The 14,573-nt window shown below is 41.7% G+C and overlaps 2 long non-coding RNA genes across 4 annotated transcripts in view; one reads left to right on the forward strand and one right to left on the reverse strand.

Annotated features, from left to right (window-relative positions):
* Nucleotides 1–10,424, forward strand: part of LOC127670730 (uncharacterized) — a 63,067-nt gene extending 52,643 nt beyond the window's left edge. For all 3 annotated transcript variants that reach the window (XR_007974601.1, XR_007974599.1, XR_007974600.1), the window contains one exon: nucleotides 8,757–10,424. This is a non-coding gene — a long non-coding RNA (uncharacterized LOC127670730). The remainder of the gene's footprint in view (nucleotides 1–8,756) is intronic.
* Nucleotides 1–14,573, reverse strand: part of LOC127670729 (uncharacterized) — a 621,253-nt gene that overhangs the window by 321,930 nt on the left and 284,750 nt on the right. The gene's annotated exons all lie outside the window — the stretch shown is intronic.

The following is a 14,573-nucleotide window of genomic DNA, read 5'->3' on the forward strand; positions in this document are numbered from 1 at the left end:
AATTAGAGAATTTGAGAACTATGGATCTGGTCTAACTACCTAACCCTAACTCTAACCCTAACCCTAACCCTAACCCTAACCCTAACCCTAACCCTAACCCTAACCCTAACTGTCTGGTAGTTTCCCGACACACTAAGGACAAATTTCAAACTCCTAAGTGCAAACCAAACACTCTCCATGTTTGAGGCCCTGGTTAACAGTCTTGTTTCATCTTCAGGCTCTCCCTGCCTCACACACACTGCCTTCCCTCTTACTCCAACATCTTTGTGTACTTGCTGTCCCAGGTCCATCTCTGATCACAGTGGTACTGTCTCACTATTCAAATCTCTGCTCAAGGATCACCGTCCTAGGCTGCCCACCACAATGAACACACACTCTTAAACTTTCTGTCCCTCCACCTTCCTGACTGTTCTTCAGTACTTAAGTGATTGTACATTATATTATGCACACAGGCAATATCTTCTCCTATTTCTCAAAAAAAGTAAGCATTCGGTGGGCAGGACTGACTTTAGCTTTGTTTACTAATTTCTCAACAGAGCTTAGGTCCATCCGATAGTTGAGATGAATTTTTAATAAACGATGTGATGGTTTGAATGAAAATTCCCTCCATACATGTGCACGCTTAATCCCCAGTGGGTGGACTGTTTAGAAAGGATTAGGAGGTGTGGCCTTGTTGGAAAAGGTGTGTCATTAGGAGTGGGCTTTGAGGTTTCAAAAGCCCATGCCAGGCCCAGTCTCTCTCTGTCCATCTCTTGTCTTTCTGTTTCTCCCTTTCTCCCTATGACTTGCAGAGTAGGATGTAAAGTTCTTAGCTACTGCTCCAATACTATGCCTATCTGCTTCCTGCTATGATGATCGTGGACTAGCTCTATTAAACTGTAAGCAAACCCCCAATTAAATGCTTTCTTTTATAAGAGTCCCTTGCTCATGGTGTCTATTCACAAAGTTCAGTGACTAAGGCAAAGAGTGTAAGAAAAGTTCTGTGGCTTCTAGACTGATGGTTATGAAGATTAGAGCACATTTTCACTTAATAAAATAAGCATGCTATATGTGAGAACTTAGCACCTAGATCCTTGCAAGGTTTAGTTTTATTAGCTCTGGTTTGGTGAGGGTTGAGCATCTCTATGGTAGTGCTTGATAGAGTTCTTGCTTGACTCTATGGGCTTCCAATGTTGGGATAAAGTCATGTCTGGACATGTTTGGTGAGTCGGTGGGAGCAGGCTACAGAGAACTCAATTCTAATGAAGGGTCTAGTTTTGCATGAGTAAGAAGGAAGGAGACAATGATTGCATTGAATGGCAAAGATAAGATGGATGGAAAGGAAGTCTGAGAGTAGTAGTGTCCAGAGGAACACATTACCACTGTTCTAGACTCCATGCAAATGAACACACTTCCTACATTTGGAGATTTTCCAGGGTCCTTTGCACCTGAGACATTGAGCTGTGACACAAATCCTGAGAGTGATGCACCTGACTATTTGATGCCAAAAGTCTGTTCTGTTAAGAATGGCAGCAGGGAGATCAAGTTTCCAGAGTGAATGTGCTGCAGGATATTTGATCACCCTGAGATTGCGGTCTTTACTTGAAAAACCTGATTCTAGTGGTGTGGCTCAGCCCTAGCACACACCTTTAATCTAAGAGCTGTTTATTGTAAACAAGATTAAATAAAGTCAACCCCAGGTCAAGAAGTGAAGGAAGCAACCAGTTGACAGGGAATGAACATAGGAAAAAAATAAACAGAGGAAGAGGAAGTCAGGAGGACGGATAGAGAGACATGCAGAAAGTAGAAGAGAGGGACATTCATTTTGAAGGGTTTTGGAGACCATGTGGAGAAGGAGAGCCTCCTTTTCCTTTTGGGATGTAGGCTGTGGAGGACAGACAGCATGGCAAAGGTGTCTGCCTCTCTGAGCTAGCAGGCTTTCTCATCCCAACATCTGGCTCCCAAGTCTTCATTGGAAAATTCAAACAATTGGGATTTTGTTGAAAACAACAGGAAGGATGGACAGGAGCCCAGCATCAGCAGAAGCACTGAGCCCAGGGCAGGCTCCAGAGCCATTGCCACCAGAACATTTTCTCAGGTGAGATTCAGAGCATTGGTCCTAGCTGGGAGCCTCCTACATGGCCTCTGGAAGCCTGAAATCCTAATTACTTTCCTAGCATCCTATATCGCAGCCAGACGCACCTGAGAACTTTGACAGATAACACAAAAGGGTTCAACTCCATCCCCACTCACAGATTAAGCCTTACATTTTAGAGAAAGGGTCTAAAGCAATGACAGGAATTTTATGATCAATTGTGTGACTCTCAGAATTTGAACAATAGAACTTTGCACTCCAGGCAATGAAATTCTGCTTTCAGCAAGATTATTAGCCCTAACACTTTCCCCTGAAGCACAACCAAAGGCCAGGCTTTAGAGAGGCTCAGGCCTTGCTTCAGATGAAGCCAATTAACCACAGTGATTGGAATGTTCCACTTTTAGTTTCTTTTCTAATGAGCTTTTGTCAACCTTCCTAATGCTGCAACCCTTTAATACACTTCCTCAGTTTTGCTATTGTTATGAATCATAATGTAAACATCTGATATGCAATCTCTATGGGAGTCCTGACCCACAGGTATGAGAACCACTAGAACCATTAGAAACCATGGATTGTTAGAAAATTTCTAACATAATCTGGTCAAGTCTGAGGAAATTGGTGGCAAACCTCTCTATTCAGCTTTGTCTTATCATATATATAGATATAGATAGATATAGATATAGATATAGATATAGATATAGATATATGATATATGATATATGATATAGATATATGATATATGATATAGATATATGATATAGATATTAATTTTCTGGGGCTTTAATAAATGTTTGTTGTAAGCTAAGAATTGTGGAGAGCAGCAACTTGGGTTGATCACAGTTTCCTCTCTGCCAGGCTCTTCAAACATTGAACATTGTCCGTACTCGTCCCCCATAATCTTGGGTTGGAATCTTCATCAGCAATGAAAATGTAGAAGAGTTCTTTCACATCTGTCTATGTGCCTCAAAATGCACAGAACAGTAACCTCATAGTGTTGTGAGGGGAGATACTTAAATGACAAGAAGAGAGCCCACGATCTGTGAGTCATAAAATAGCACCTTCTCTCTGAGAGCATTTTCCTTCCTAGGCACACACTCAAAACACCTTTGCTTTTCTTAGCTCTGATCCAGCCTGATATGAGGGAATAAAGTATCCAATGGTCTTGGAGGCTTGAAAGACATAAGATTAAGATCAAAAGCAAAGAAACAAACAAACAAACATACCTACCTATCAAAAATCTTAGCAAGGACATTTCCCAAATAGAAGAAACGCACAGTCTTGTCATCAGAGCTTGGCAGGTTATTTACAGGAAGCAAAAACAGACACTGAAGACGAGATGGAGCACTAGCTTCCCACAAATTCAGGGTGTCCATATAGCCAACTGAATGTCTCTGGGTCATCCTTACTGTCCAGAATAACTCAGATAGCATCACCTACCACCCTTCAACACAAGTCCAGGACTGAACAATTCTGTTGCCTTCTAGACATAATGCAAGCAGGCTCAAAGAGCATACAGACAATGGTCTAGTTAAGAGATGGGTTTGAAGACAGACAGGGCAATGAGAAAGGCCAGGATACAATATACCTTAGGTTCAAAGACCTTAGAAATGAAGTCGTTTGTGCTTCAGCCAGGAAAGTTTTCCTAGGATCCCTTTAGCAGTAGAAAGTAGACAATACAAAGACATGGAACCCGACAGTGTAATTCAAATAGCCTCACTTCAACAGTAAAAGGTGGGCGAGACACTTGAGAGGCAGGATGAGGACAGATCTAAGGATTCACTGTCTTCAAATCCAGACTACAATGAGGCAAAGTTCAGCCTTTGCCTATGTCATAATCATTTGAAAAATTCACTTTTTAGATTAGCATACAAAGTGATGTGCTGTATCGTGGTACCAGCACACATCTGTGTCACTATATAGTATCTTCACTGGTCCCCACTCCTCCATGATCCTTCTCTGATAACAGAGTAAACCATTCCCTCAGAAGGAGGCTTTAGTCCTGAAGAGGTTCCCTCAGTAGGTTCCCACCCATCCTCCCCTCTCCTTAATTTACACTGAAAGTTCCAAAAGTCCTTCTCAATTATTTCCTGTGGTAACTACTGCCTCTAAAACCTGGGTTCATGGTTGTCAATTTTTAAAAGTGTCGAAAACTCAGCTAATTGGAATGTTCTTCCGTGGCAGACAGTCCTGGGGTTGTTTATATTTTGATGTTAATTCCACTTTCCCAGGAGGGGTTGTCTGGAACAAGGGATGAGTCTCATACTCAAGTGTCTTCTTATGAACCTCCCTCCCACACTCCCCACCCCTGAATGAAAAAAGGAGCCAATCACTAGGGGAGTAGGTGGGACTTCTGAGTTGGACAGAGGAAAAGAGTAGGCAGGAGAGAGATAGGGGCTTTTTTTTGGACAGGGATAGTGAGAGGACAAGTTATAGCTACTAGTGTCTCCCAGTTTCCATGGGGGATCCACCAGGATTTGTCACTAGAGGATTTTGATTTAATATGACTTACACAATCAGGGTCTAGTTGTTGCACCCAGCATGGGATGCTGCTGCTTTTTTAATATTTCCCACAGCAGGTGGCGAACCAACATGTTGGGCAAGAATCCACTAGAAATTTAAGATTAGTAGCCTGAGAGTTAAGTTCCATTTTCTATGTGAAAGAAAGGTGGCCCCAGAACGAGTCACGTGGACTCAAGGGCAGGATCCTTGAAACAAAGAAATAGGGCTCTGAGGTCCCTGCTGAGGAAAGAGACAAGATGGCTGCTCTGAGTGAGAAAGCCAGGGTAAGGGAGCTGCCTACATCTTGGGGGTAAATATTGATAAAACTGTGAATTTATAATACTGAGATTATTTGCTTTTAGGATACATTTATATACAGATTTTGTCTGAATCACATGGGGAATTTCACCTGTGGTTCAGAGCTAAGATGGAGAAAATTAGTCACTGACCCCAAGTAGAGAGGACAGTGATAATTACCTGCTATAAGTGGGTATTAATCAATAATGTCTGTGGCTCCAGGTAGAGAGCTCAAGATATATATAACAGGTATTCATAAAATAAATGTCTGTGGCTCCAGGTAGAGAGCACCACAGATAGATGGTATAACAGGATGGCTGCCCTAGACAGAGAGCTTAGCAAGTACAAACTACCTGCTTCCTATAGGCAGATACTAGTGAAAGTTAGAATTAATTGTTTTAAAGATGCTATAAAGATATATTGCTCTATTAAGTCTTACTGGATATTCAAATTCTGTCTAGCGGGGGCTCCACGGGAATTCTGGGTTTTAATCCTGGTCTGACTAGCTGCCTTCTTATAAGCATGTTTAGATAGAAGTGTGAATCAGTTGTTTTAAAGATGGTATAAAGATACATTGCTCTATTAAGTCTTACTGGATATTCAAATTCTGTCTAATGAGGGCTCTACAGGAATTCTGGGTTATTATTATTATGCATGGTAAAATGGAAAAAGCCTAAGAATAGACACAGACAGTGTTTTAGTTTACTTCATTTGTTTTGGATTGTTTTGATTTTCAAAATGGGTGTGATTTTGAGTTTTGTGGTTATATTATTCCTCTGGGAGAGAGGTCAATATAAAGGTTTTCTGGTTGCCAGCTCAAGGATATACTGATTTGGGAGAAAGATTTTCTTTGCATTTTTGGATAAGGTGATTAGTGTACAGACACCTTCCAGAGTACTATGGATCAGATTTGATAGAGGAAGACCTCTGGAGAAGTAGATTCCAGAGAATCAAACAAACAAACAAAAAGTTATCTTGATGATACTAAAAGACTGACCAGGAGAGCAAGAGCAGGGAAGGTCAGTTAGGAATTGAAACAATTCACCTTTTCAAAATGGCACAAATTCTATTATTAACAGGGAAGGCTACTCAGACCCTGCCCTACACTATCTAGTACCAGAGATCTGCCCCCCCTCACTAACTGCACACAAACCATTGGAAGACAACGGAATGCCACCTTACGTGTTTACAATGAGAAACGAACCCCACTCCCACCCCCACCCCCATGCTGTACATCCTGATTTAGCATAATCAGCATATACTTGCCCTATACTCCCTAGGAGTTATCAGAAGTGTTGTCATTGACATATCATAAGAGTGCAAAGTCATCTGGCTGGTCGCCTGGTTTCAGAACACATTACATAAGAGTTGAAACAAACCACAGCTACTCAGTACAACAGAAATGTACCACAGACATAAGAGGAATAAAAGAGAAGAAGGAGAAGAAGAGGAGGAAGAGGAATAAGAGGAAGAAGACTATTGAGGTGGCCTTGATAGAAGTTAAAAGTAAGCTTAGTTAAAAGAAATTATTTCAAGATTTAAAGGGACAGGATGAGAACACAATGAAGGAAAAATCTAAGTTTCCTGTGTCATCCCAAGGGATGTTCAATGAACAGTTTAAAACTGATAATAATAAATAGAACTTTTAAGACATGTCTGATATGATTTAGTATGATATACTGCTAAATGTTGGAGTCATTCAGTTAATTGAGTCATTCAATAGCTTTTGTATCTGCTCACACTAGTGAGTGAGCTGGGGTTATTTCTCTCTACTTGAATGAAAATCATGACTATAAAATCAGTATTTACAGTCCTGGGCCCTTGACTACCATAGGCTTACGGACTGGGCTGATAGGCTCAGCCTTAGAACTCTAGTCCTTGAGAACTACACACTTATGAGTTCAGGTTTAAGAAACCAGAGGCATGCAGTGTCATGTGTTTAGATTAGAAAGCTTACTGTTCTGGGGATGTGTGGTTTCCAGTTGCCCAGACTTAGGAAGCTGAGCAACAGCTCCCAGTTCCACCGCGGAGGCCTCTCGTGTTAGAAGGATGGACAATCAGCAGCCTCTCTCTCTCTCTGTCTCTGTCTCTGTCTCTCTCTCTCTCTCTCTCTCTCTCTCTCTCTCTCTCACACACACCATCCATTGTGGAAGAAGAAGAGATAACCCTAACCTCATCATGAGTGTAGTGATCTGTAGTCAGCTGTAGGCTTGGTGGACTTGAAATGCCATCTTCCGAGGCGTATCCACATTGCACAGGCTAGCTGCCCTTGTAGTCGCAGCCAGGTCTCAAAGGATTTATGTGGGTTTATTTGCTGAGGTTCTTGAAGCTGGCAGGTATGAAGGTGACAAAGGCCTTTGGGAGGATTAGAAGACTATGGAGTCTTCAAGATTACAGAAATAAAGATTCCAAAAGGGAGGATAGAATCACTGAGGTAAGAAGATGTCGGCATGGCGTCTTAGAGGGAGCTACAAATACTGCTGATAAATAAGATGAGGGTGGGTAAATGACTGCTGGATTTAGGAATAGGGATGATTATTGGAGGGTTTGGAATTCCGGGAGGTTAACATCTAGGAACAGTAGAAGGGCTTGATTACAACAGAATGGGAAGGAAACGGGTACTATGTGCATAAGCAACTATGCCAGAACTAGTTTTCATAGTGAGCCAATTATCAAGCCTGCAGATAGAAGAGAATCAGAAGCAAAACCAGATTTCAGAATAGCAAAAAATTAAATGTTTACATGCTTGGGAGAATAGTCAACTATTAAGAAAGTATTCGTGGCAAAGGAGAAAGAAGACATCTCCGCCAGAGGACATTCTCCAGAAGGCAAGAGGGAAAAGGGCTCCAAGCACAATGTGCAGAGGGCAGAGGAAGATATGGGTGGCAAGGAGGGAGCAAAGGAAGCTCATGCCTGATGCATTCTCCATGAAATAGCAAACAAGTTGATGGGTAAAGATAAGGTTGCTGCTGGTTGACTTTGTTGTCAACTTGATGCAAACCTAGACCTAGTTGGGAAGAGGGAACCCCAGTTGAGAATTGGCCTATAGGCAAGTGCATGGGGCATTTTCTTGACTAACGATTAATGTGGGATGAGCCCATTCAGTGTGGCTGGTCTCTTCTGGGGCAGATGGTCCTGGGGCGTATGAGAAAGCATGGTATGCAAGCCATCAGGAGCAAGTCGATAACCAGTGTTTCTTCACCGTCTCTGCTTCAGTACCTGCCTCTAAGTTCCTGTCTTGGCTTTTCTCAATGGATTGTGACTTGGGACACCTAAGCCACATGAGCCCTTTACTCCCCAGGTAGCTTTTGTCCAGTGCTTTATCACATCACTAGAAAATAGACTAAGATGGGGTTCAAGGAAGAGGTGCCAGAGTTAGGAGACAAGCAGAACAAGTTCATATTAGTTATTGATGGGGATGGTCACCCTGATGCACATGACATGGCTGGGCGGCAATAAGATCTGTTTGGAGGTTAATGATCATGGATATCAAGAGAGCCTAGCAAGCCTTGCAGTTTTTCTCTCCAACAATATTCAACTGCTGAAGTGGAGGGAAGTCCAGTAAAATAAGATATTACTGGAGATTGGTTTTCCTGAATAAGAGTGGCAAAGGGAGAGAGGGAAAAGAGAAAAAGAGAGCTGAGTATGCACGCTAGACAGATTTTACTGATGGTACCCACAGCAGTTCCATCTCAGATGCTTGTTCTTTAAGAGGGGTTTGGAAACATGCATATAATGGCGTCCTTTTCCTGCTAAGACAAGTGGCCACGAACAGAAAAATGAACTAAAAGCTAGCTCTGGGATCTTTTCCCCCAGATCACTAGTCAATCTCTGTCCTTGAGCATCTTTTTCCTGTCTTAATAATGTCTCTATTTCTGCTTCTCAGAGAGCAGAACTTGAAGGTAAGATCTTATGGCTGAAGACACCACATTCAAATGCAAGACTTGGATCTAAACTGGAACTGACCGGGAAACCTCCTCTCCTGAATACTGTCTCTTACAGTACCAGAAACGTCTATGCAATCTTCCAATGGAGAAAAGCAATTAAAAGTCCTACCTGGATGTAAATCCAACAAACCACAGCATGGCATAATGTACCTAAGTGTGCAATAGTGGCACTTCCATCTTGACTTAACCAACACCCATCTAACTGGACTTTAGATCTACTTATAATAGAAGAGAATTTATAGCTGTTTCTGTAAGCCTATGGTTGGTGAGGTCATGGGCTCTAGAGGAGGACTACTGTTCCATATTCCTATAAACCAGTGTAACTCCCAAGTACATTCTAAATGCCTATACGTACACCCTAGATAAGTTAAGCACTCACCCATCACCAAAGGAGCTTCCCCTTGCTGCAGTCAGAGACCAGTACAGAAATCCGCAACTGGCCAGACTGAAGAGAACAGCTGACTATGGATGGGGTGCCCATCCCTCACTGATATGTCTACAACAAAGCCCTTACACCTGAGCGTCAGAGAATATTGTGGAAGATGGGACGGAACGACTGTATGAGCTAGAGGACCAAGATACCCGCTGTGAGATAGTGCCTTCTAGATGACAAGGGGACTGCATTTATCTAACAATCTAAACAATACAGTCACATAAAGATCTATATGATGACCATAAATATCAGGTGACAACTCAACATATGGGGGAAATTCCTATAAGTCCTAGAAGAAGAGCTACAGGCAATCAATAGCTGCTCTGAGGAAGAGAATCAATTTTTTCCCTGGGAATTGGCCCCTTTATAAGTTATCCACTCCTAATTGGTCATCCCTAAACACATATATACATATGAACAACACCAAATGGATTCATCAAGTTATGTTGTGTGTAGCTTTTGCTACCCTGACTAAGCTTCGCGAATGGGCAGCAATTACTAGGCCCTACCTAGCTTCCCTTGAAACCACAGATAAGAAACACACACAAACACACACACACACACACACTTGTTTATTTTTCAACTTGCCTTCTTGGCACAATTGCTGGGCATTATTAAACTCCCAAGGCTAGCAGGCCTTATCAATATTCACATCTCCACACCTTAAACTTTAATTGCTCAGTTACAGTTAGTCCCTGCTAAACATCCCCAACCAACCAGAGATCTCACATGGCTGGTCAACTTTTCTCCCTCAGAAGGATTGCAAGCTTCTCTCCTCCTTTCTGTCCGTCTTCTTGCCTCCAGGGACCTAAAAGTCTCATGTGTTCCTTCCCTTCAGCAATTGGCCCATGGCTTCTTTACTGACAGATCAAGAACCAATTGGGGAACAGGACCTTATCATTAGAACCACCCTACAAAGTTAAATACATACATACATATATAGGAATAGTAAGTAGAGAGGAAGAGATTACGAAGTTGGGAAGGAGTTGGGAAAGACATTGAGGGGAATTGGGGTGGGGAATGTGAGGAAGGGATGGTGTAAATATTGTGCTCAAGTATTAAATTCTCAAATAATAATAAAACAAATGTCTCTTAATCCTATAAACTATCTTATAGTTCTACAGTCTAGGAGCCTGAACCATGATCCCTCCAGAATAAAAACACTGTATCAGTAGCGTTGTCTTTGTTCTTTGCAGCTTCTGAAGGCATTCCTCCATCCTTAGTAGGTGATCCCCTTCTTCTGTCTTCAACATCTCCACATAAAGCAGTGGTTCTCCACCTTCCTAGTGCTGCAGCCCTTTACCACTCATGCTGTGGTGACCCTAACCATTGTTACTTCATAACTGTAATTTTGCCACTGTAATGAATCATAATATAAATCTCTGATATGCAGGTTATCAAATATTCATCCCTCAAAGTGGTGGCAAACCACAAGTTGAGATAAAATCTCCGTCTTATTGTATCATCCCAATGTCTTTCATTTCCCTGTCTCTACCTCTGTCTCCATTGTGATGTTCCACTAGGTCCACGTGAGCACTCTGGATAGCCTCTTCCAGTTGACAAAGAGCTTTGATTTTTATCTGTTTTCTTAATTGTCTTTTTCCATAGAGTAAAACATACTCACAGGTTACAGGTTCTTTTGCAAGAAAGGTCTAGGTTCCTGGGACATGAAAGTGCAGCTGGTGGAAAGAGTAAGGTTTCCTTTCCCTTCCTCTGAAGGATTTTCTTCAGCAGGCACCAGGAGGACTAAATGTGGTCACTTGCCTAGTTAATGGCCCAGATACATGGAGGACAAGTAGCCCTGGCCTGGTCCCTTCCCTAGGCAACAAGGTCTAATGAATGGGGGAGACCTTTATCCTAAGACATTTATGCTCAAAAGGGATGGAGTCTTGGCTTCATCCCCTGGACATACCTCCAGGTGATAAAGTCTGGAGATACCACCTGGACCCTTGAAAGCCATGGTTAGCATGACTTTAGAGTGAGGAACAAGAATCCAGGATCTTTCCAGACATCAGAAGCACCCTGCATTTTAGTTGTTGATTATAAATGGGAAAATCCACTATATTTTCTCTTGCCTATAAGAAAATCAGCTATTTTTATATAAAAACAACTGGCTTTTGGAGTGTTTGTGATTTTTTCAGATAGACTCTCAGTTTGTAGCCTCAAACAATCCTTTTTCCTCAACCACCTCAGTGATGAATCATGGGTATGTACCTCCCCTCCTGGGTTTCTACCTGAATTTTATCATCTCACCTCAGGTGTACTGTCGTTTATCATGTGACCTGGGACATGAGGAACTGGGTCACCTATTACTGCTCCCACACTCCACCCCCCAAAAGGTTGTTATATCTGTCTCCTACCCAGAATCCTATATGTGCGTTTAAGATTATATTTAAACTCAACAAGCACTCCAAGGTTATAAAAAATTCTTCTTGGAAATTTATACTTTTATTTCATATATTTAAAGATTGGTCCATCTGTATTATATATTGACGTATGGCTAAAGATATGGATTTAGCTTTTTCCTGAAAATGGTTTTCTGATTGCTGTAAGCCCATTTCCAGAAATAATCAACTTTTCTTTCATGATGTAAAGTCTCAGTGGGGTGAGAAATACAGGCAGATACACTTTAGCCTCGTTTTATAATTAAGTCATCTCCACTGGCCAAGGATGGTTAAGTGGCTTAAAGTTAATTAAAAAAAAAACCACTGATAAGCCATTCAAGAATAAAATTCCAATTAATACTCTCCCAAGAAAAAGGTTTTCATGTACTTAGCTTATTATACTTAAAAATAATCTACAGGGAAAATCGATGGTAGAAAGACATGTGGCCTTGATGGTTAGTCTTGGACCAAACCATAATCAGTGTGATTTCTTCCTCCCGCATTTTCTCAGAATAAGTACCAAGGTGGCATGGCACAGTTCCCTTATCCATCAGCTACACAGATAATCAATGGTAAAGTTTAGAAAACAGTCAAATATAAAAGCAATGTTGACTTGAACATCAAATTAAAGAAGACTTGTCAAAAACAAATCGTTTAACTCTTTCTGGTCAAAAAGCAGGTACAATTTTTAAGATGACTAACCTATGATTTGTCTCTCTCCAGACACCATTCCTCAAGCTCTGTAAAAGGCAGAATTTAATGAAATCACATACTTTATATTTAATATTTCATTGTCAATCTTTGAAAATATTTAACAGGTCAGTGTGACTTATTTCCATCTTTCCTTGAAAATCTGCCTATGTTTTCTAGTGAATTGGGGGGAAAAGTATTGAAATGTTTCTGTCCTGGTCATGAATCCAGCAATGGGTACTTAAAAAGGGGGAAACTGTCTTTCTAACCACAGATAAATGTAACCTTCTAGAAGGGCCAAGGAAGTCATGCGCATTCCATCCTGGACACTGACCAAAGGCAACCCTGCCCTTGAGACAGGGGAAAGAATGTGTGACAGACACTTTGTCACTGTATATGCAAGAATGTCCCAGAATTCCTCGTGTCAGACATGCAAGTTCCATTGACATGGCTCAGAGACATCAGCTCTGGCTGTTACAGCCCAAGGGATCCAAAGGAAGGGATGGCCCTTTCTCTGGACCAGTCTCTGCAGGCGTTTTCCTCTCTCCTAGGACCTCATGGCTGGCAACTGTAGGTTCAGAGGATTAGGCTCTTACACTCTTGTTTATAATTATGAAGGATGCAAATGAATTATTAACAGCATTTCTTTATTTGTTTCCTTTTATTGAAAAGAGATTCTTTTCTCATACCGTACATTCCAATTAGAGTTCGCCCTACCTCTATTCCTCTCTGGTCCTGCCCACTTCCCCTCCCCTCCAGATCCTCTCCCTTTCTGTCTCCCTTTAGACAAGAATAGGGTCTTAAGAGAGAACAGGCAAACATGTAAAATAAAATTATAACAAGCTGAAGCAAAACCATTCTATCAAGGCTAGACAAGGCAACCCAACAGAAGGGAAAGAATCCTAAGAGCAGCCACAAGACTCAGAGACCTGCTCATTCATATACTTAGGAGTCCCATAGAAATGCTAAGCTGAAAAGCTATAATACACACACAGAGAACTGGGCAAGATTGATGTGGACCCTGTGATTGCTACTTCGTTTCTGTGAATTTATATGAGTTCTGCTTAGTTGACTTAAAAGAGCCTGTTTCTGTGGTGCCCCCATCCCCTTGGGCTCTTACAATCTGTCTCCTCTTTCCCAGGATTCTCTGAGCTCTGAGGAGAGGCATTTGACCTATACATGCTATTTAGAGCTGAGTTTACTAAGCACTCCCTCTCTGTATAACATCTGGTTGTGGGACTCTGTATCTGGTCTTATCAGCTGCATTATAAACAAAGGGAAAAATTTCAGCCATAGTTTTAAAAAATTATGTATTGTATTTTATTATATGTCACAGGAATAATTGAAAAATAGCTAAATATGTCCTTCCTGCCTGCCCCCCCCCAAATATTCTCTTTTCTTTTAACAATTGAATTGAGGGTTTGAGGACAGTAAAAGACTCTGGTTGGGTTCTGTTGTTATAGATTTTACTTTATTAAGTCATAAATGAAATCCCATCTAGATGTTGTTTTCCTGATAAGATGGAATATGGATACTCCTTCATCGAGCATAGCTCTCCCATCCAGAAGTTGTTTTCCTGATCAGATGGAGTACGGATACCCCTTCATCGAGCATAGCTCTCCCATCCAGAAGTTGTTTTCCTGATCAGATGGAGTATGGATACCCCTTCATCGAGCATAGCTCTCCCATCCAGATGTTGTTTTCCTGATCAGATGGAATACGGATACTCATTCATCAAGCATAGCTCTCTTTTGAGGATGCACTAGGATGGGAGGATTGTGATATCAGGAAATGGGAAAGCCGATGGGGTTCCAGTGTCTCTTGGCATCTCTCCTGGGAGCTTTCTTTAATTGGGAAATAACTGGGTTAGAGAGAATTGCCAGGAGAAGCCAGCAGAGCCTCATGAACCCAGCCTGGCAGAGAATTTCAATGCCTGCTCAGCCTCAGGGCAGAGGTGCGGCTGGTCCACCCCCAGGCAATTGTCTGAAAAGTCTTGGCCTCTTGACTATGTTCAAATGACTCCAGAAGAAGGGGTGCTTAATATCACCCAGCTCCCACTCCAGCCCCCCTGTTTCAACGAGGCAGGCTCTTCAAGCTTTCCATGCTTTTCAACAGAAAACTATAAAGTTAAAAACACTTATTTTAACTTTTGGGAGTATTCACTTAATATGTTCACTTCTGTTTCTCCAGTGAAGAGAGGAAGTGGATACAGTTACACATAGACAGATGACCACAGCATTACATTTGGA

This window comes from Apodemus sylvaticus, chromosome 20 (genome assembly GCF_947179515.1).
Source record: "Apodemus sylvaticus chromosome 20, mApoSyl1.1, whole genome shotgun sequence".
Classification (NCBI taxonomy): Eukaryota; Metazoa; Chordata; class Mammalia; order Rodentia; family Muridae; genus Apodemus; species Apodemus sylvaticus.